This window comes from Sinocyclocheilus rhinocerous, unplaced genomic scaffold (assembly GCF_001515625.1).
Source record: "Sinocyclocheilus rhinocerous isolate Xijiao unplaced genomic scaffold, SAMN03320098_v1.1 scaffold1441, whole genome shotgun sequence".
NCBI classification, from domain to species: Eukaryota; Metazoa; Chordata; class Actinopteri; order Cypriniformes; family Cyprinidae; genus Sinocyclocheilus; species Sinocyclocheilus rhinocerous.
The window spans coordinates 1,240,377-1,262,090 of NW_015654063.1; the positions used below are offsets into that span (position 1 = coordinate 1,240,377).

General features: G+C 37.5%; 1 protein-coding gene across 1 annotated transcript in view; it reads left to right on the plus strand.

Annotated features, from left to right (window-relative positions):
• Positions 1-348: 348 nt before the first annotated feature.
• The window catches only part of LOC107716798 (cytoplasmic protein NCK2-like), a 64,472-nt gene continuing 43,106 nt past the window's right edge, over positions 349-21,714 (plus strand). Inside the window, exon 1 of the mRNA XM_016523365.1 lies at positions 349-536. The gene's annotated coding sequence lies outside the window, so the exon portion shown is untranslated. The remainder of the gene's footprint in view (positions 537-21,714) is intronic.

Here is a 21,714-nt window from a genome sequence, read left to right on the forward strand (position 1 = left end):
TTATATATTTGGGGAATAGTTTATTTTTGTAGAGAAGATAATGTAAGTCATTCAACCGTATTATTAATCATTTTTAGTAAGCATGCATCTTTCAGTTAAAATGTAGCCTACTGCAATTTATTAGACAAGTGCACTGCTCTCGTGCATGAAGTAACTTACACGTTTCTAAACTTTACCTTACTTCATTAGTATATCATACACTATAAAAAGTATAAAGTGATTTAATATCTGAGAAGCCCCTCCATCAACATCATCATCAGAGCTCTCGCGCGCGCGCCTCCCTCCTCTATGCCCATACCCCTCGCTCGCGCTGTGCCATGGCAGGGGTGACGTCACTCGTGCATTGACTCGCGCTGGCTGAGAGCGAGAGCTTGAACAGACCGAGGGTTAGAGAGAGAGCAGCAGCCTGGGCCCACGGACAAAAACTCGCCGAAAAGGATTTACATTCGCTACGTATCGTCCCACCAATCCAAGTCTGCAAAGAGAGTGTGTTTTTCTGCTTTCCTAAAGCCCGATCTGTCAGGAGTTACAGCAAGGTAAGAAGAAGAACACACTAAAATAGAGTAATAAAGGCTCGCTTAAAGTTGCCTTGGTGTGCTTTCCGAGCAAAAACTGTGATCACTATCGCGTCTGTATTAATTTTGCTTCTATATCGAGAGGATCTGTGCACATGGTGCAATGCAAAATGAGAAAGAAACAGGAGCACTTTGAGTGATTGTCTTTCTCGCGTTCGTCTTTTGTCTTTAACAGCTCTGTTGCCACAATAGAGATCACAACCGCCTCCTTAAGTTGCTGGATTTGACACATGTTCGCGTAACAGTGAGGATCATCTGTTGATCGATATAGTTTAAATTCCGCTTTTGGTTTGTCTTTGTTTTAATGCATTCTATTAGAGAAAGAATGAAATGATGGCTGCTGAGAATGTCCATTGTCATTCCGCGCCATGGAGTCATTCCACATTGTACAACAACCGCTTTCCCAGATATATATCCAGTGCCGTAAAGGATAATTGTGTGTAGCGTGGTTTATTGTTGATATATACATGTTATTCACTGAGGTGAGAGTGTTATGAATGAATTAGCATGGCAAGAAGTGAACATTACTTCACTGGAAGTGAATGAAACTGGGATTTTGATGTAAAGTGAGATTGGCTTAAATGGTATTCAACTCTCATGTTGTATTTTATATGCTCAAACATACTTCCCGTTTACTTTATGACTTTTTTTATCTTTTGAGAACTGTAAACAAAATTTAAACTTAATGACACATCCTCAATGGAAAAAAATGTCATTATTTCTGTTTTGGGTGGGTCACAGAAATCCCTTGTTCAGGTGAATTGGTATACAGTATAGCAATGCAGACTTGTTGGTTATATTGCATTTTTTTTATACAACATGTTTGTACTGGAATCGAATTGACACTAAACAGTAAAAAAATGTTACTATACTAAGTCACACTTTGTAGAATGTGTGGTTAATTTTCAATACTATCTGTACATTTCAGAACCCTTGAGCTCTCATCAGAACATGAAGACATTGCTTTAAATAATGCCAAATGAATGTGCTAAATACAGTTAAAAATAATAATTTGAAAATTTGAGTCTCAGAGAAAGATTTATTGCATTTAATACACTGTCTGGTTGCTGTTATTATTTTAAAATGGTTTCTTTCGTGCCCAAAGTAAACATGGCACTTCTTGTGATTTGCAGTTGTTGTGGTTTTTCTACATTTATGGTCAGGTTCTTGATATTATTCCTTTCCATCTCCCTTTCACAGACTCTTGGTACGTGCGTACTTCTCAGTATTATGATAATTGAATTTTACACCAGTCAGGATTTCGCCTGCTCGGCTTACGTGCTGTAAGTGGCTCAAATACTTTGAAGACAATAATCCTATTTTTATAGTTTCTCATGAAACATCCTTAGAGGATTGGAAAAGCTAACCTGCTTATACGTACTACACAACGCTGGTACTTGTGTTGTATTCCCATCACATTTACAAAACTCCCAAACCGTATGTGTTTCAACATATTTTGGATTTCTTGTTTGAGTTATGTATCGATTAGAATGCGCGATATGTCGAATTTCAGTTTCGACTGATTTAAAGTTTCACTCTGATCACACCCATTACTGACATTTCTTTCATGAGTCGTGATCTGTAGCGTTTCTGCCTTGCTTTGACAGGTATGTGGAATCGTAGGCATGACGACTGAACATGGTAACAACTCACTTGCACTTTCTGTTATGAAACTCGCATGTAAGTGTCACGTAGTGTCTGTCATTGTGCAACAAAAGACAACATAACTGAGCTTACGTAATGCACCAGTACAGTTTTATAAAATGATCTTTAAAGCGATAGTTTACCCAAATTTGTCATTTACTCACCCTCATGTTGTTCCTATGAGTTTTTTTCTTCTGTTGAACACAAAAGAAGATATTTTGAAGAATGTTGGTAACCAAACAGTTGTAGTCATTTATTCCATAATAGGGAAAAATTACTTCTATGGAAGTCAATGGCTCCAGCAACTGTTTGGTTACCAACATTCTTCAAAATATCTTCTTTTGTGTTCAACAATTTGAGAAGCAGTAAGTGCTGACAGAATTTTCATTTTTGGGTGAACTGTCCCTTTAAGCATCTTTTTTCCTTTTCATGTTTACTAACAATTGTAAAAGGTTTTGAAATGTATTACTTATTATGTTAAATTTGAAAACAACACTGTCATCACAGTGTGCTCCTCCTTTTATCCCTGTGGCATAAGAAAGGAATTTGAATTCTCCTTTAGTCCTGAAATAGTCCCAGAATAGTCCAAAAATGTCCCAAGTGCTCTTGTTACAGATCTCATTTACAAATGTGCTGTTTTCTGGACCAGGACTCTGGAATGTGCTGTGCACACGGTACTCTCTCAGTACCAGCCACCAGTCCCCAAACAAAAGACTGTTCAGTCAAAGCGTTTCTCTCCATTCGAGCTTTGCCATCTCTAGGACATGGCTAAAACTTTCAGTATAAGCTCACTGGTATGTCCACAGTAGGGCTGCACGATTAATCGAATGCGATTGTCATGCGCATTTTGATAGTAATGCCGGTTCTGTAATCAGCAGGAAATCATCCTCGCGTCTCCGAATGATGGAATCTGCCATCATTTATGCAGTTTTTTTTTGTATGTTATTAAGTTACAGTCTGTAAAGGCAAGAGATTTAAATGTATTAGTGCTGTCAGCCCTCGTTCAGAAATGCTGTACTTGGTGATTTACAGATGAGTCAGTCAATTAGAGACATGTTTGGTTTTGCAGTTCCAGACATGATTTGTTTGAAATTATAGTTCACGTTGGTTGGTAATTGTGTCTGGCTTAGAAATCTTGCAAGGCAAGTGTTTTCTGCATCTCTCAGCTGCTTTACTACAACATCTCCGCAACTGGCTCCCTCAGAACTTTGACCTAAATGTACTTTAACTTTTCTATAAAAGGCTGTAATTATAGTGTTTATGGATTTGGCAGGGTCTTGCAAGTATTCGGCGTAACCGCAGATAGTTTGTGGTTTAGTATTTTGTAAATGTATTGATTTATCACATACTGGTGGTTAAAGCTACCCGTTTTCCCTCGCTGGGCGGATGTCCACTAAAAATGTTGTCAGTTTGTATAGTTGATGTTCATGGTGCTCACATTTTTGTGAAATTACTCTATTTTAAACTCTTGATGTAAACCTGCAAAATGGATCTGGATGTATGAACAAAAATCCCACGTATCATCGTCCCATAAATTTAGATCGTGTGGGGAGAAAAAGGCTCGCATCTGCAACATCACGTCACAGTGGAGTTTGTGGTTTGGAGCTGGAAATTGCTTTTTTTGTGACGTGCCATCCTACAGCAAATTTTAATCTTTCCCTAAAATAAGAGAGAGAGAAGGCCCAGATTGCCGGCCGCTGAGACAGACGTCCCCGTCTAATAGAGCGCACAGATGATGGTTAAAGGTCAGGCCGGAGTTTTGTCATTTTTACCATAATCATTTGTAATCTGGAGCGGCTTTTATACTTGCAGCTGATTTAGCAATGATGGAACTGAATTGGTCGACGTGTCTCTGGTAAGAAAGAGGATTTATCCTGTGCAGCACGCGGCGCTCCTGAAATGTGTTATTCCTCTGGTTGGATGGGATTGAAAGGCCATGTATGTTTTTTTTCTTTTTAGCACTGTTTTTCATAGGTCATATGTGGAGACTAAAGAGATTTGACTATGAAAGCGATCATGGACCATTATTTCAGAGACTGTTCCTCTAAATCAGCATAAAAATACCCTTTTTTCCTTCATGGAATATTCAGTGCCTGCAAAGCCATGAAAGATGACAGTGTATGAAGATCTCATATAGGCATAAATTCAGCTCAGTCTTACGGAAAAAGATAACTATTTTATGAGATGGAGATATCGTTTGAATTTGTACAATGTAAATGGTATGAAAATGAACTAATTTTAGAAAAAACCCTAAACATAATGGTCACTGGGATGTAAGCAGATTGTACGAAAACAAATTCATACGAATTAGCCTCCAATTCTTCAAAACATAAAATAATTTTGAATTGCCATGAATTGGCATTTTTGATACCAAACCTAAAGGCAGAGTCACATGTTCACAACCTAAATGGTCGGGTTGAATGACATATTTAGTGACGGAACTTACAGAACACTCCAAAAAATAGGTGAGTTCAACTTAAAGTGGCACTGCGCAGACCAATTGGAGTATGACATCAAAGTCGAATACGTCTGATGGACTAAGCGCGCTCATTGTTGCGTGTACATATGATCTTATTTTTACCATGCACCTGCGAACTGAAGAAGAGCTCATAAAAGTCACTTTACCTCCTCGTTGCTCCAAGTTTGCCCTCTGCTCATTTTGTGCTCGTTCCACTTTGTCAAATCATGTCACATAGTGTCACATCTTGTCATTACATCCAGTTTTTGGTTCATTTAGAAGTATTTGGTCCACGTTGCATTCATATTTAATTCAAACCACACCAGTTTGGAAGCGGACCGAGACCTGTCTTTTTAGCAGCCTCGGTCCGCTTGTTTGGTGCGCACCAGGGTTCGGATGGCAGCGTTCATACTTACTCAAACAAACCGCACTAACAGGGCAATCGCACTAGAGTTTGTTTTAATCGAACCAAACATGACAAGTGTGTACACACCCTTAAACAGGGTTTGCTGGCTTGTAGACATGACAATATGATTATGACAAGATGTTAAATATGACAAAATTCTCAAAAAAAGACAAAGTTGATGGCTTATCGACTGGCTTTTTTTCCATGTTTGCACAAAAGCCTCCTTTAGCTTTGTTTTCCATGCAGACTTTGCGATCTGGGTGTTCAGTGCTGTTGCGGTGGCATCCGTTTAGAAAGGGCAATTTATTAAACGAGGGCATTGTTTTGTTAATTGTGTTTTCATTAAGGGAACAAGGTTTGTTGGCCATGGGGAATGTTCTCTTGAGTAACTATTAGCAGTTAAGGAGATTTTTACCGAGGAGCTATACATCGTGTGAAAAGTCACTGGTAAATTGAACTAGACTTTGTCCCTTGGCTGAACCTCTTTCTTTCACAAGCTTTCCAGGGACTATCACAGACTTATATAGCTGCATAGAGCATCTTTCTCTTTCTGGCTTTGTTGTGTCTTTGCTGGATTGCAGCCCTGGCTGCTGCTTCCATCCATCCTCTGATCACTCTGTTTACTGTCAGACCTCCTCTAGCCAGAACTATGACCTCCCAGTAAAAAAATGTGATTTGTATTGCAGGTTATTATAATTCTGCTTGGGAAGAACATAATCAGACACAACATATTTAGCCTTTCTCTTTAGCACCCTATTGCCATTTACACCGAACTGATCATTAATTCATTTTCCAGTCATAAACACTATGTGAAGGGCTTCTTGAGCTGTAATTAAGGGTCGCCTGCTCATAACTGCATGGCTGGTTTTGAATTTCCTCAGCGAAATGGCCATTCTGGACTAGACAGGGTGGTGCAGGACAGGAGTGTGAAATTCAACACCATCTCTAAGTGCTTCATTGCAGCTTGGAGTGAGCAGCAGATTTGGGCCCTGGTGGCCCCTCTCCCCTGCTGATTCAGAGCCTTCTCCTGCCCTCCCCCTCGCTCACACAGGCCCATGCTAAAGAACAGAAAGCAGCCTCAGGTGTAGCTAGAAGTCATGGGAATTTGAGTTTCTTTGTCCATCTGATGAAGATGGCTGTTGCATAATAAGATCTGCATACTTAGAACAAAAAATGAAAATTCTGTCATCATTCACTCACTCTCATGCCATTCCAAACCTGTATGACTTTGTTTTTTCAGTGGAACACAAAATAACATATTGTAAAGCAAATATCTTGTTTTTGTTCATACAGTGAAAGCCAATGGGGTCCAAAAGTTTCAAGCACCATTAAAGTAGCGTTACATTAATCCATACAAATTAAGTGGTTTAATCCACATCTTCTGAAGTGATATGATTACTTTGTATGATGAATAGAAATGTTTATTAAAAAAATAAATACACTGATCAACTCATGTATACTCTGACAGACATCTTTGTATATCAAGTGTTTTAGAAGCTAGAACATAGACAGATGTGTTGAAATGGATGTGTTGACCATAACCACATGTTGGAAACAGTGAGGTTAATTGTCTGTGAATAGGTAACCAGGGGCTGTGTGTGTGTTTGTGTGTGGATATCTGTGACTGCTTCAGAGCTCCACAGCCCAAGGCCTGACCACTCACAGTCAGCCTCTGAGATAAAGGTCATGACCACAAATTTGTGCTGTCAACCATATAGAAGAAGAGACAGGAGATTGAGCTAGAGGGAGGGAGAGTGATTGAAGGAAAGGAGGAAGAAACAGAGGAAGAACGGAGGAGTTCACATAAAGGCTGGGACACACCAAGCCGACGGTCGGCCGTTGGCCAACGTCGGGCGACGGTCGGGCTAGTTTGTTTGGTGTGTTCCACTTGTCGGGCTCACGTCGGCAGCAGTTTGCCCGATTCAACATGTTGAATCGGCGTCGGGACCGTCGGCGTGAGTGAGAGCTCTGATTGGATGTTCAGTTTAGCGAACGAGTCTGCCCGAGAATTAAAGCGAAAGTGATGAAAACAAGCACGTAAATGAAGGCGGTACAGACAGAAGGCTGTTTAAATGTTACATGATCTTTCCCAATGATTCTAATACGCGAATGTTTTCATAACAACATGAGCCGCTTAAAAGGATTAAAGTTATCAATGTTACTGATATTCAAAATGGTAAGCAAGCGCTGCTTTTTTTACGTTTCATATATCTGCATTTATCTCGTATATCTTTGTTTTGGTTTCTCCTTTTGAATAACGAATATATACTATTGATAGCTGCTGATATAGACAGTTCATTCCTCTCACGCATATGCAGAACGCACGTGTTAGTTTGCTGTCGGCTGTAGTCTGTGCGGTGTGTTCGAGCGCAGCTTTTTGGTCCGACGCTGCACGTTTAAAGCTGCTTTGTTTACGTTTCGTATATCTGCATTTATCTCGTATATCTTTGTTTCTGTTTCTCCTTTTGAATGACGAATATATACTATTGATAGCTGCTGATATAGACAGTTCATTCCTCTCACGCATATGCAGAACGCACGTGTTAGTTTGCTGTCGGCTGTAGTCTGTGCGGTGTGTTCGAGCGCAGGTCCGACGTGAGGCGACAACACCGTCGGCTTTCGTCACCGCTAGTTCTTTGAAGTCGGCTTGGTTTGTCCCGGCTTTAAGAGATTCACACACCAAACAAAGATGTACCAGAGGGACGGAGAGCAAGAGGCAGGAAGTTGAGTTTTATGTGCTGTCACTGTGAAGTTTGATTCTGTTGGTGCAGTAAGTGTTTGCTGCTTTGTTTTGTCAGAAGGTTTGTTTGGAGCGGTGCTGATGGCTGTTGCTCCAGTTAATTTAATTAACTTGGTTTTCTGCTTGCTTGAATCCAATTGTGTAAAAGTGTTTGGCATCTCTAAATAAACAGTTGTGTTTTTCGGGGTGATGTTTCTGAGGACCTTTTAACAATAGTCAACAAGCTCTCTATATTTCTGTTGGGTGTTTGAAATGGTAGAAATTTGGACCAAACAGCCATTGTTGCCCAGGATATTTAAAAAAAATGGAAAAAGCATTTTATATGATATTTACAAATTTGTATATGCACCAATATTAACAGCACTGTACATTACATAGACATAAACAACAATCATGTACACTACAGTGAGAAATCTTTTGGTTTATAAACATCTTTAATGCTACTTTTGATAAATGTATGTCCTTTGCTGAATAAACTATTGATTTCTTAAAAAAAAAAAACTTGACCAAGACTTTTGAACAGCAGAGTATGTTTTTGCTAAAACTTTTTTTATTTTTTTAGCAAAACTAATGTTGCCAAAAAAATTTTGCTTAAACAAAACATAAAATGCTATTCTATTAATACTCTGAAACGGACAGTTGAAACAAACTGATTTGTGGAAATGAGTCAAGCTTCTCAGCTCTACTGGCATTTTTTTCTGCTGAGGTTTATTATTTCTGTTTTAGCACTTTCATATGAAACTAGCCTATCCACACTAATGGGCGAATAAAAAGTGCATTATTATTTTGTTGACAGTATCAGTTCATGTTGAATATATAATTATCTAATATCTTCCTCAGCTCTGGTCCCTATATAACTAAACACACTCTTGCGTATTGAGAAAACCATAGCAAGCTTTCTCAAGTGATGCCTGAATTAGGGCTGCACAATTAATCGAATATCTAATCGCAATTACAATTATGGATGCCACAATTACGTAATCGTTCAAAACGGCAATTAATCGTTCAAAGTCCACTTATGTTATTCTGCATGCTTAAGATATGTTTTTTTCTTTCTACATGTTATGTTAAGGGTTTTTCCATTGTTTTAGTTTTAGTATAACATTTTATAATACCATTCATATTTTTACTTTTTTTATAATTTAAAGAAGAAACTAATCCGATGTATATTTGACATTTGAGGCTTAATACTATAGAAAAGCACTAAAGGTTTTTCAGTTAGAGTGTTTTCAGCTTGTTTATTTTCATATAAAAATATGGCATGCAGTTGCATCAAACAATGGTATAAACATCATTTAATGTAAATTGTGATAATTGTAATTAATAATCGCAATTACAATTTCAAGGTAATAATCGACAGTTATGATTTTGGTCATAATCGTGCAGCCCTAACCTGAATCCCTTCTGGGAAGCCAGAGTAAATGAATTTGATACCCTGGAATCTTTCCTTATCTCCATTTTTCTCTCAGTTCAGGGAACGGATGTAGAGTAGGACCCAGCGTAAGTTATCATTAAGCTGTGTTTACATCGAGAGTTACGTGATACTACATGTTCTCCATCTCCGGACCTGTTCCCTCTCGTAAATGAACTTTGAACATGGGTGAGGTTGTAATCGCTTCAGCAGTGCCACCAGTTTCCGTGAAATTTCTCCTCTAATAAATGGCACCTTTGTTTCGGAAGACAAAACAGTTTAAACTCTTACCCAGTTTCTTATAAACCGCGATGGGGCCTGATAGACAATCCCATTATCTCTTCTTTTATCTGACTTTCTTCTTCTCCCCACAGTTTTTTTTTTTACTCCTTTCCCCCTCTTTCCCCTTGTATCTCTTTACCTTATGGAAGCCTGTCATAAATCTCTATGTTCTGACCAAACCACATTCATGCCATAATCTGCAGGGTCACTCATGCTTGGAAACTGTGCTTTTTAAAGCTTAACATTGTGACCCAGCAGTAGAATTTAGATATACTTTGTTTTATGCTCCAGATTTTAGCTTCAGAACCTCTGTTTATTATGTAGCCTAAAGTTTAGTTGACTGCTTCTAGCTTATCAGCATGTATCCAAAAACCCTCATGCATGACCTTTGTGGTCAGACTTTGACTATTGGAATAAGGGTTGGTCCACTTTGCAACTTATTCTGCAAACCACCCATTTACACTTTAACCAAGTTCACAGCTCATCAATGATACCACAATAATAGACAGTGGAAAAACACTTCCTACAAACTCAGATTAAGGCCCTGATATACTAATGGCAAAGTTTTTTTTTGTTCTTCATGTATGGAAGTGCTTTCCACTCAATAAAATAATTAAACAACAAAAGTGACAGTGGTGAGAAAACAGCAGTTAAGAAAGCATGTGATCATAATGATGTGGAAATGTTATGCATGCAATAAATTGTTTAACAGTATAAAACATAAAAAAAGTCTCAGTGCCCTTTTCAATACGAATTATAACATTAAAGGTGCAATAGGTGATTGTCTTCAGAAATTTTTTTTGTTATGCTGGTTGAAAGTCTCTTCACATCCCGATAGCAATCATTAAGTTAAGTTGTCTAAATGTATCTATCTGTATTTATATATTGTGTGGATTATATATTGTCGGTCCGAGCGTTTTGATTGGCTTTCCTACCTGCCTGTCAACATATGTATTTGCAAACCTCTGCGCACCCTGTTTGCGCAGACGGGATACGTCATCAGCGCATTCACATACGCTGTGCAGACAGAGCGAGAATGGCAGACAAACATCAACAACCCGATCTTCCTTCCTGGTATTGTAGTGCGCGTTAAATATCGCATGCGATTTATCGTGCAGCCCTAGTTTTAAATAAATGCTGTATTTTTATCTCTCCTCAAAGAAATGTACCACATAAATATTAAGGAGCACAACTGTTTTCAACATTGATAACAATAAGAAATGTTTTTTTGAATTGGATTACTGGAGTAATGGCTACTGAAAATTCGGCTTTGCCATCACAGGAATAAATTACATTAAAATTACTTTTTAAAAACAATTACTTTATATTGTAGTTGTATTAAAAAAAAAAAAAACCTTACCAACCCCAAACTTTAATATTGTAGTTTATTTTTAAATCTGTGCACTCACATTTAGTCAAGATATAAGGGGAATATGTTATTACGTTTACCTGTTTTTTTAAAAACCATATGAAACCAACATGAATACAAAGATTACATTTCTAAAAACATGGGACATGTGTTTTAAGTGAGATTCTTAAAAGATTTTTCCTTGTCTTTATCATGGACACACTTTCACTGTAAGTCACTGAACCATGTAGATTTGCACAACCGTAATTTCCTCACACTCTGGCCTGGCCTTCTGCCTCAAATGGAGAATCCAGCTTGTGTCGTTGTTGGTGGGAATTTTCCTTGATATTCTACAAGGGGAAAGAGGCATGCATCAGTGCTGTTTATAGATTTATGATGAGAAGTTTTCCTATGGTGTTTTTAGATGTGTTTTCAGACAGCTTCGCTCTGCAGTTCTAGCCTTGGAGATTAAACAGCACAGCATCAAACCTGGAACTGTTCAGCTGTGAATGTGAGTATGGGCCGCAGCTTTGATGGATGTAACAGATTGGAAGCCGAGGGGTTAATCTCTCTGAACCTTGGTGCTGTACGTATAAATGAAAATGGAAAAAGTGAGTATGAATGGGACAGAAATGACCTGACCTGAACCTGCACTGCAGAGACCAGAGTCTTGGGCTGTTGCCAAATCTCCTATTGTTTTGTTTGACTGGAGCCTGAGTGGTGTGGTATGTTAGCGTATTATTTATTTGTACACGCGCTCACACGTACACAGTCACAAACTTCACAAAAGGTAAACAAAGCAAACTCAGTCAAATGACTACCTTTGTGTGTTAAGGGTGTGGACAAGCACAGGTTAATCAGTAAAGCTTATATGGCAAACATAGGCATGCTGTCATTATTAAGCATTATAGCAAACATGCCTTAGCTTTTGTATTAGATTCTTTGTGCTTATATGATATAAATTACGTCACATTGTTTCTGAACTATTATTTTTTTTTTTTCAGTCAGCCAACCAATACAAGTAGCCCTGATAATGCATTATTCACTCCATCAGAAAATATTGTTACAACATACATTTATACCATTGCATTTTCTGACTGCAGGTTACATCATTTTCAGGGCTCACACCCATCTTGCACCATAAAGTTGAACAACTAATAATTCATTTTACATTGTTTAGGTTATGCCTCTTTTTCCATAGCTGTGGACATTGGTTTTGGCCTCCCAGAAGCTCTTGACATCAGAGTAGGTCCACAGTATGTAATATGTACCAAGGGACCATTGAAAACAAAACTTGCCATTTGAACAGAAAGATCTGAAGAAAAAAATGTGGTCTCCAGTACAAACCAACATGCAGAATCATAATTAATAATTCTATGATGCCGTTTTTTCGAGGCTGCAGTAATATTATCCCACACAATGCTGCCATTAATATCAAATTGCGTAAGTTCAAGGTCTTACATAAACTACCAATTAAGAAAGGTTTGCAAGAACATTCCAGTATTTCATCTTATAATTTGGAGACCGTTGACCTTTTGTTTATTTTGAGCAAAGACTTCATAAAGCAGATGGAGAGCCAGTTTGGTTCCCCAAGGTGAAATATTTTCTTAGACATGTAGACTAAAGAAACTGGGCTGATTTTCAGGCTGCATCATTAGATTTGTTTGCCAGAAAGAATCCCCTTGGAAATTCACAATCCTACTTTTTCCAATTGCTCTCCATCACATTCTGTAAGCCATTGCTGAAATGCATCCCCCTGTTTACAGAGGAAATTATGTGCACTTTGACCTGACCATTTCCTGTACAAGTGTGTTTGTCCATTTGCTTGAGTGTCACATTCCTGTGCTTGATTTGGCAGTGTGTGCTGTAATTATTTCCCCAGGTCTTTAATCTCTTTTCTTGCCCTTTTATATTATGTTGTTGTCAGACTCTAAAATTAAATATTACATTCACATTAATGCTTTGGCAGGTAAAAAAAGTAGAAGGTAATTTTATTAGGAAGTGTGACATAATTCATACTTTACATGCAACTTTAAGAATGAAAGTGTGATCCTCACTGATGTAAGTGACACAAGCAATTAAAATCAAAGACAAACAGACCGGAAAGTTATCATATTCATAAGTGCAACAAATAATTTGCATGTGAAAGTAGTAACAAGTTCAATTCAGACGAAACTTCTGGGCTGATTATAACGTGCACGTTAACTTTCCTCATGAAATGTGTGTGTGGGTCCGACAATAGCATCCACAATGTCATCGCTCGTGGCCAGCACACTCTTAAAGGGGTCATATGATGCGATTTCAAGTTTTCCTTTCTCTTTGGAGTGTTACAAGCTCTTGGTGCATAAAGAAGATCTGTAAAGTTGCAAAGACTAGATCCATTACCACTGGGGTGGTAAAAATCTGCCACCGTCACAGCCCTATGTGAAGCACAATATATATTGTCTTCATCTGTTTATGACAGAAGCAGATTTACAGAGACTGATACTAGCTTGTGTATGATGCAATGATACAGTGAAATACACTTTTTGACACACATATACAAAGAAAAAAGGCAAAATAATTCCATTGTCAAAAGATAACTAAAATAATATACTTCCATTCAAAGGTTTGGGGTTGATAAGAATTTTTAAAATGTTTTTTGAAAAAAAAAAAAAAATCTTAAACTTACAGTAAAAAGAGTAATATTATGAAATATCATTAAAATGTGAAATATTTGTTTTCTGTTGAAATATTTTAAAAAGTAATTTTATTTCTGTAATGCAAATCAGTCATTACTCCAGTCTTCAGTGTCACATGATTCTTCAGATTCAGAAATGATTCTGATATGCTGATTCTGTGCTCATTAAACATTTTATTGCCTTATATTAAAAAAAAAAACTGTGGTACATACACTGAGAAATTTTTTTCAGTCTACATAATTTTAGGAAACATTATAAATGTTTTATGGTTACTTTTGATCAATTTAATGGGACTTCCTGAATAAGGGAATTAATATCTTAAGGAAAAAAAAATGTCACTGACCCAAAATTTTTGAACAGTAGTAGGGCTGCACGATAAATCGCATGCGATATTTAACGCGCATCTTGTCAGAAAGCCGGTTCTGTAATCAGCGGTAAATCTCCATCACGTGCGTGCTTTCACTCATTGACCTTGTTCCAAGGCAAAACACGTTTGGATGCTGATGATAGTGTTTTAAAACTGAAGAGGTGGTTCTTTAACTTTTATTGAAAGCACCCTGAAATTAGTGTTTTGTGTTAAGTTAATAAAATGTAACGCATACATTAAGTTGAAGGCTAACCTAAGCTTGCAAATGTTGAGCGTCACCTGGGTTTGAGTCATCTGCTTGCTAACAATGGTGGGCTCTTTACAGATCTCCTGGTGGGCTAATTGGATGACACATTAATTGCTTGGGCCGGTACTCAGTGAAGTGGAATGGTAATTATGGGGTGCTGCTTCTAATAAAAAGACTCCCTCACCCATCACAGACATTTGGTTGGCAGAGGGATTTTTATATAAAGATTTTTGCATTACTGGCTTATTAGGCAATGGGAATAGAGGCCTGTGACAGCTGCAATGCGCCCCCAAGCTGAGCGGGAAATGTTGAAGTGGGGGCACAGCGAACAATCATAGAGCGAGTGTCCTCGCTGCCCCAGAACCTCTCGGGCCAAACCAGATGAGTGTGTAATTGAAGTTCTGTTTCATTGCCTAAGCCATGGCTGTGCCGAGTGGATGTCAACAGAAGAGGACATACAGTGAACAGAGGGATGTAGCGAATCAGCTCATTCATGGGGAAATATGAATAATTAATCATAACTAGTTATTGTGGTGAATACTTGGTGCTCCATGCTCCAAAATCCAACAATCCTGTCCCTTGCCAGCCCTTGTTTAGCTGGCACATGGCTTTACAATGACATCATCTGCGGGGAGATAAAGATGGAAATTGAGACCCAGAAGGAGAGCCAGCATAAGCCAAGGACAGACTCTCAGTAGTACATATTGATAGACCGAGAGAGCGAGGGATGAGCGATGGATGAATTTGGATGAATATTTTTGCGAGGCTCTAGACTGCAACAAAAATGTTTGCATAAGTACTAAAAGATGGTGACAACAGTTTAAACTCTAGTTGCCACTGATTAGCGATGCATGATATATTAATATCATAGCATATGAACTGATGTTAGAGATTTTTCATTTGTCAGATAATATAGAATTTTTAATTGTACATGCTCATTTCCTCTCGTTTTACATTTAGATTATCTCCTGTCATCTAACACTCACACGTGAGGCCTAAATTCAACTAAAGGATTTAAAACAATGTTATTTTTTATTGATTTGTTTTTAATTTATTTTTATTATGACAACTCTCGGGAGGGATTGGCATGGTAACGTAGAAGACAATGTTAATGTGTTTAGTCTAGGTGGAATAGATCTGCTACGCTGCTGCTGCTGCTGCAGAAGAGCAAGTTTTGACTTACTACTGTCAACACATCCACAACATGCTGCTGTGAGCATGTAAGAAATACTGCTGCTGCACATATATCATATATGAAATAACCCCCATATATAGCATACGTGAATCACCCCGTAGCAGGTCACCTATCTATACAGGTGGAGCTGGGGAAGGTGGAGGGTTTCTGAAGCGCACTGCAACGGTTACTGCAAGCACTAGCCAAGTATTTAAATGTTGAGAAGCAAGCTCATTGGCTGCTGATATGAAAAGAACCAATCAGCTGCGCCATGTGATGTCATTGTCAGATTGAGTTAGACCTATCAGACTGCACCATCTAAAGTTTCATGACAGGACTTTGGAACAACTGTGTGAGCCATGTAATTTGCAAACAAATACCTTTTAGAAAACGTTCAGAGCTGTTTCTGAGTTCTCAACTGTCTGGACCATTAATATATTATACGTATATTAATATATTATATAATATATTATCTGCTTCAGATAAATCTAGCAATTATTTTATGGTTAGTTGATTAATCCTTTGGTTAACTAACAAATAAACAGCCATAACTTTTGCCGTTTCAATGTTTTATTCAATAAGAATGAGGCTGTGAGTCCTGAAATAAATGTTTTTTGGGATAAAATCTAATTTTTTAGCATGCCCGGGAGCAAGAGCCTCCAAAATCATGGATGAGCGTAAATGGTGCAGCACAAATGATGCATTCCAGGCAGAAGTATGTATTTTTGCGTAATAATCAGTGTCATTGATTATGTTGACGCATTGTTCCGTAAACCAAATAACTACAAAAATAGTTTGTGTACTTTAGAAAATCTGTCCTGGAATTGATTATTGTCTGTTAATATTGAAAGGATTAAATAAGGACTTCCGAAATCTTTTTTTAACTCCTAAATGTTGTACTGCAGAAGCTGGTGGCTTCCTAGTCATTTATTTTAGTTTGCAGCTCTGTTCTGGTTGAGTTATTGAGTGATGGATGGAAAGGTAGATGGATAGGTGGAGGTAGAGGGAGGTGCAGGATGTGTTTTCTGCTGTCTCAGCCATAAGTTGTGTTTTGACTCGCCGTGACATGCTGTGCATGGACACGCTGCCAGGCTCTGCCCTTCAGGAGCCCAGAGCACGATCTGCTCTTAGCGAGAAGCTTCCTGTCTTTCCTCTGGACCCTAACCTCGCTCTCCAGAACCGCCTGCTCTGTCACGATAAAGCATAGGGCTTACGTAATTAATCACCACCCCTTTAAGCTTGTCCCCCGTTGGTCAGTGTGCAAGGCCAGATTGACACACAAATGCACTGTTGCATTGTGGGATGCGGTAGTCCCCCACCAGCTTCTGTGACTTTTCTCTGCCACTGCGCTAAATGCATTGCCAATGCGTTGACCTTCAAGCATCAGCTAGGCGACACCATTAACTTTTGCCCTCCACCCCCTCACTTTCCTGACTGCTCATATTCAGCTGGCAGAGGGAAAGGTGGACTAATTTACTAAAAATGGCACTTTGGGAACATCAAGCTCTTGTGATCTGAAACTGTAGTGCTCTGTAGGGCCAAAATGAATAGTTGGGAGTGTCAACAATAAACTCTTCTGAAGTCATGCTATAGCTTACTATTTAAATATTTTTTTATTGTATTATATAATTTTATACCGTAAAAATGATTCTTTGGGCAAAAACTTTAAATGGTTAACAGTAAGTTCCTTTATTCCATATGGAGAAAAAAACAAAAAAAAAAACAAACAAAATGGATCTAATGGGACATTTCATGTAATTTGAGATTTTGGAAGTGAAAAAAAATGTCATCTTGTAATTTTCAGTAGAAAAAGAAAATCCCAGAAGAATCCTGTGATGCTTCACATTTGATGGGTTTTCATTAAAATATTTTTTTAACAAGATATGCACATTAGGGTTTTATGTTACATCTCTGCCTGTGGAAAAGCCTTTTTTTTTTTTTTTTTTGATTCAACTTTTTTCTTTACAACCTGTGTTTTAAGGTGGCTGTCAGTATATTTTAAAGGTAAACATAGATTAATCCTATATTAACATTATTTCAGTTAATGAAATATAATTTTTTTAAACGTAAGTTTAAATTCAGTTTGTAAAACCTAAAATGTTGCTACAGTATTGTGTACAGTACAGTTCTGGCAACCACGTGTGCCAGTTTTTTTTTTACCACAAATTTACAAATATATTTTAAATATTTTAAAAAGTATTATAAAATGCTTAAGTATAAAAAAAATAAAAATAACTACATAAAAATCATTTTGGTTGTAATTGTTAATGGTATTAAAAGTTATTTGGATTCAATTAGTCTTATTTATAGCTAGCACATGCCCAATACAACTTAAACTCAAGGCAAAAGCTGAATATTTGGATGTAAAATACAATAAATATGATACACTGTAAAAAAATAAAAGAGAAAAAATGACTAGATACAGGTGCAAACAAAAAGAATAACTCAATAATTCTGATATATGTGCAATACGCAAATAAGTACAATATATATTCTAAAATGATACAGTGTGCAAAACAGCAGAAATCTTTGCACTAGTGAAAATATTCAAAATAGGCTGTGGTGCTACTGATATGCATGTATACATGGGCCTTAAAGTGCACCAGAGAAGTAATATAGTAATAAGACAGCTGTTGGGAAGAAACTGTTCTTTAATCAGGAAGTTTTAGCTGTTATTGCTCCCAGGTGTCTGCATGAGGAGAGCAGCTGAAACCAGTTTTGTACTGGGTGAGATGGTTCCTCAGTGATCTGCTGAGCACGTGTGATGCTGCTTTAGATGAAAAAGATGCTTTAAGAGCTGCTGATTATTCCTTGCATTAAATACGTGATTAATTTCTCTAGAAGACATTCTTATCAGAATAGTATGATCGTTAGTTACAACCGTAGTTCTTTGTAGATACACATTATCATCTGAACTATGGCTCTTTACCAAGTGATGTCTATATATACACTTTTGGACAGACACGCGCTGCATCTGTCTCTGTGAATGCTTCTCACTGATGGCTACAGGGTAAGTGCTGCGATATTCACGTAACGGCATCTCGGCTCTGACAAGTGCACATATCAGCTGTGCTTTTTGAAGGCCTATCTTCATTGTCACAGCGGAGCTTAGAAAACAGATTTCATTTAAGACTGTTTATCTCTGTGATAACTTCACAGTACTTCAGTTTCTAAATATACCTCTGCATTCTTTCACTGGTGTCTCTTTGGTTCGTATTTAAATGCGTTTTTAAGCGCACCTTCTCTTGTTTTAGATCTAATTGCCTCATTCCCGTTGCAGCGTGCTGTCATCCTAGTTCTTGTAAAAACGAACTGTTCTATTTTTGGACGAGGGCCATATTGTAGTGGAGGTAGCGGAGAGGAGAGATACGCTGGGCAGGTGAGAAGGGGTTCGCTTTTAAAAGGTTTGTGAATGCCAGTCTTTTTTTCACGATTTGCCGTTTCACTGGGTGAGTGAGTTTTCAGAGTCTCTGCCTACTTCCCCTGTGATTTGCTCAATCAAGGAAAAATGAAGGGGAAAAACTCTATTCCGTTTAGAGCGGAGCTGTCATGTAGCTGATAGCTGTAAATGGAGGAATATGTGCCTTCTGTGTGATGACTCTATACTGCTTTTGAGGAGACTAAAGACTCTTTTATGTGTCTACTGCATACTTGCAGGTCATACTTGCTACTCGTTTCAATTTGATTTTTACGTAGTGTGATTATCATTAGCATTATACAGCACGACGTCAAAAGCTTGTCATGAAAAAATCACCCATTCATCACACTATTTGCAACTATTTGCATGCCGCTTGTGTTGAAAGGTGTGGTAGAGCCCTGATGGAGTCAAGTGAAAAAGATGGAACAGTTCAGACAAAAACAAAAATTCTGTCATCATTTACTCACCCTCATGTTATCCAAACCCATATGATTTTATTTCTTCCATGTTGCACTAAAGGAGATGTTTAGCACAATGACAGCATTAGTCATCTTTCACTTTCGTTATACTGATAAAAGATGCAGTGAAAGAGAAGGTGACTGATACTGTCAGATTCTAACCTTGGTACACAAAGGAAAGAAAGTCATACGCTTTTGAAAAACATGAGGGTAAGTTACTGACCAAAAAAATAAAAAATACATCAGAAAATGAACTTGCCATGAAACCTGCCAGTCCTATATAATAATTCAAATTATTATATAATATATTATTATTATTATTATTTAATAAGATATTTTTGTAGTATATATTTAAAAAAAGATATGGCTTTTCCTGAACATTCATCTCATCTGCCATTGGTAAAAAAAAAACATTAAAAAAAACAAATTTTGATTAAAAACATTTACTTTTTTTCAAGTCTTGTGAATGGCTTATTTTTTAGTTGACTTTGCACATCAAACTGGGAGAAAATATTGTAAAGGGACAGGTTCACACAAAAATGAAAAAATTATTTTACTCACCGTACAAACCTGTATTTCATCTGCGGATCACAAAAGAAGGAATTTTGAGAAATTTCTTTGTTTTTTTTTTCCATAAGAAAAAGTCACCAAAATGGTTTGGTTTCCAACATTCTTACAAAAGTTTCATTTTTGGATGAAATGTCTCTTTAATGGGTTGGGAATAAAAAAAGGATCCTGTGCAATGCATCACAATTCTCTCTTCAAAAATTCCGAATCGATTTAATGCTTAGTTTTTATTGGCATATACACAATGACATTTGTATGTGCTAGAGTTTTGATTTATTATTAATTTTTTTTTTTTTTTAGAAGTACTTGTATAAGTAATTTAATAAAAATGCACAAATTAAAAAAACGTGTAGATCAAGAAACATTCTAGAATCTTATTGGCTTGCAAGAGGCCTAAATATGCACACTCCTACCTTTAACATTACAAAAACACCACACTTCCACAGCCATTTGCTCACCTGTTGTGATTTTTAGGAAGTATGTGCTCAACACTGATCTAAAATACACATTGAGACCGTAAATGCCCTTGAAGGCTTGGTAAACATTAATCATGGTCGAAAAAATTATTTTACTCACCGTACAAACCTGTATTTCATCTGCGGATCACAAAAGAAGGAATTTTGAGAAATTTCTTTGTTTTTTTTTTTCCATAAGAAAAAGTCACCAAAATGGTTTGGTTTCCAACATTCTTACAAAATTTTCATTTTTGGATGAAATGTCTCTTTAATGGGTTGGGAATAAAAAAAGGATCCTGTGCAATGCATCACAATTCTCTCTTCAAAAATTCCAAATCGATTTAATGCTTAGTTTTTATTGGCATATACACAATGACATTTGTATGTGCTAGAGTTTTGATTTATTATTAATTTTTATTTTTTTTTAGAAGTACTTGTATAAGTAATTTAATAAAAATGCACAAATTAAAAAAACGTGTAGATCAAGAAACATTCTAGAATCTTATTGGCTTGCAAGAGGCCTAAATATGCACACTCCTACCTTTAACATTACAAAAACACCACACTTCCACAGCCATTTGCTCACCTGTTGTGATTTTTAGGAAGTATGTGCTCAACACTGATCTAAAATACACATTGAGACCGTAAATGCCCTTGAAGGCTTGGTAAACATTAATCATGGTCAAGTGATGTGCTCATTCACTGATGTGAGCACATGATTCAGAGATGAGGACCCTGAGGTCTAATCGTGAAAAGGGAAGAGAGGCCCGTGGCAGGTCTGCACACTCTATGTGTATGTATGTGTGTGTGTGTTTAGGTGCATCAAAGAGAATAATTCAGCAGTGAACAGAGAGGGAGCTCTACAGTACAAAGGGAAGGTGAAGGACACACTCAGTGAGAGTAAACAGCAGTTCTCATCGAACGGCTCATTAAGGTCTGCTCCATATGCACATCTGGAGTGTTATGAGATCCTTACACTATTGACATTCTACTGTATCTATAAGAACTGTCCTGTGGTTATCTACTGTTTTATTTTTTGTAGGGTTGGGTACCGAAACCTGGTGCCAATATGGCACTGGTACCTATGTAACCGGTATGTACTAGAACTGAATCAGAACGCAGATTTCGGTGCCACCAATGCTTGAGCGATTGATTGAAATATTTGTTCTCTGGTTCTCCAAAACGGACGTAAGGATCACCGGCACCGCACGTGAAAAATAATTTCCCGACTGAGAAAATTCACAAACGCAAGTCGGAAAGCTCTAATAATACAAATCCAACACATCTTTGTAGTAACGCGAGTGTCCATGCTGTATTCACATTCCGACTTAAAAGCACAACTCTGGAAATGAGAGCATCCGAGGACCGCGTGAATGCAGCAATTACACTTGCTCTGATGGCAGCAGGTATATTTATAATCCATTGCTAATCGACATAGCCTTTTTACCATATGCTTTTTACAGTATAGAACGGTATCTACCTG